The 2,294-nt window shown below is 46.1% G+C and overlaps 1 non-coding gene across 1 annotated transcript; it reads left to right on the top strand.

Annotated features, from left to right (window-relative positions):
• SPRG_30249 lies at positions 1–1,331 on the top strand (the record flags this gene model as incomplete). Its single annotated transcript, XR_001099859.1, has 1 exon — positions 1–1,331. It is a non-coding gene; the product is annotated as a 28S ribosomal RNA (ribosomal RNA).
• Positions 1,332–2,294: the final 963 nt, after the last annotated feature.

The following is a 2,294-nucleotide window of genomic DNA, read 5'->3' as shown; positions in this document are numbered from 1 at the left end:
TAAAACAAAGCATTGTGATGGCCGGAGACGGTGTTGACACAATGTGATTTCTGCCCAGTGCTCTGAATGTCAAAGTGAAGAGATTCAACCAAGCGCGGGTAAACGGCGGGAGTAACTATGACTCTCTTAAGGTAGCCAAATGCCTCGTCATCTAACTAGTGACGCGCATGAATGGATTAATGAGATTCCCACTGTCCCTATCTACTGTCTAGCGAACCCACAGCCAAGGGAACGGGCTTGGAAAAATCAGCGGGGAAAGAAGACCCTGTTGAGCTTGACTCTAGTCTGACGTTGTGAAATGACTTAGGAGGTGTAGAATAAGTGGGAGCTTCGGCGCAAGTGAAATACCACTACTTCTAATGTTGTTTTACTTATCCCATTATGTAGCGCCTAGCCATCCTCGCGGGTGCCTAGTTCTAGATCGAAGCTTGGGGTTTACTCCGGGTGAGCTACGTGGAAGACATCGTCAGGTGGGGAGTTTGGCTGGGGCGGCACATCTGTTAAATGATAACACAGGTGTCCTAAGGTGAGCTCAATGAGAACAGAAATCTCATGTAGAACAAAAGGGTAAAAGCTCACTTGATTTTGATTTTCAGTATGAATACAAACCGTGAAAGCGTGGCCTCTCGATCCTTTAGTTCTTTTGAATTTTAAGCTAGAGGTGTCAGAAAAGTTACCACAGGGATAACTGGCTTGTGGCAGCCAAGCGTTCATAGCGACGTTGCTTTTTGATTCTTCGATGTCGGCTCTTCCTATCATTGCGAAGTAGAATTCGCCAATTGTTGGATTGTTCACCCACTAATAGGGAACGTGAGCTGGGTTTAGACCGTCGTGAGACAGGTTAGTTTTACCCTACTGATGAGTTCGTTGTCTAAACAGTAATCCGATCAAGTACGAGAGGAACCGTCGGTTCAGATAATTGGTAAATGCAGTTAGCTGAAAAGCTAGTGCTGCGAAGCTACCATCTGTAGGATTATGGCTGAACGCCTCTAAGTCAGAATCCATGCTGGAATAGACGATAATCACCTTTCCTGATGTACAAAGAATAACTATAGGTACACTCCTGTGTATCCAACATCATAAAATTGCAACGCACTCGGTCGGCCCTCAAATATGGCAGGCTGAGAGTATGCTGAAACACAATTTCAAATATTGGGAAAGATAAATCCTTTGTAGACGACTTAAATACAAAACCAAGTGTTGTAAGCATGAGAGTAGTCTTTGCACTACGATCTGCTGAGATTTAGCTTGTGTTTTACGATTTGTTCAGCAATGAACATTTCTCCCCCCATCAACAATCAAACAAAGCAATCTAGCCCATCAAGCATTGTATTAACAATGCTAGGCGGCTTTGCTATAAAGGTGCGCAAGGCGTCTAGGTCACGTAAGAGTTTCGACAAGTCATTGGTTTCTCGCAAGGTAGCCTAAGTCGTCATAGTACAAGCTCAAATCGGCCAAGTGTTCAATACTTGGCCAGGCGACTCTATACACGGACCAAGGAGCTTTCATCAGTGCTACTACTACTTGTTGTATTTCAACAAGTGTAGTCGTGCTGATGAAAGCATCAGGGTGGGTACCAGGATTCTCTGCAAGTACTTAGCAGTAGGGTCTGCAGTAGGGCCAAAATTGGAGTAGAGCAATAATTTCAGGTTTTGGCTCTGCTGATGCCTGCAGGCATTCTAGTTGGTAGGTAGTAGTCCCTACTAGCGACTCCCAAGTGTCGGGACATCTATCAGAGCTCTTGGTGAAATACAGGGCGAGTCCATGCCTGCAGTAGGGCCAAAATTGGAGTAGAGCAATAATTTCAGGTTTTGGCTCTGCTGATGCCTGCAGGCATTCTAGTTGGTAGGTAGTAGTCCCTACTAACGACTCCAAGTGCCCAGGCATTCATCAGAGATGCTGGTGAAATACACGGCGAGTCCATAGATCCTGCAGTGGGGCCAAAACTGGGGTAGAGCAATAATTTCAGGTTTTGGCTCTGCTGATGCCTGCAGGCATTCTAGTTGGTAGGTAGTAGTCCCTACTAGCGACTCCAAGTGCCCAGGCATTCATCAGAGATGCTGGTGAAATACACGGCGAGTCCATGCCTGCAGTAGGGCCAAAATTGGAGCAGAGCAATAATTTCAGGTTTTGGCTCTGCTGATGCCTGCAGGCATTCTAGTTGGTAGCTAGTGGTCGCTACTAACGACTCCAAGTGCCGAAAAAACTATTGGCGTCATCGGCGAAATACGCCAGCAGTCGGAATTTGGGCCCACTACAGCCAGAACTTGTTTAGGGCCATAATTTCTGGTTTT

The sequence above is a fragment of the Saprolegnia parasitica genome (genome assembly GCF_000151545.1).
Source record: "Saprolegnia parasitica CBS 223.65 unplaced genomic scaffold supercont2.132, whole genome shotgun sequence".
Lineage (NCBI taxonomy): Eukaryota > Oomycota > Saprolegniomycetes > Saprolegniales > Saprolegniaceae > Saprolegnia > Saprolegnia parasitica.
This window is presented reverse-complemented; position numbering and strand designations above follow the sequence as displayed.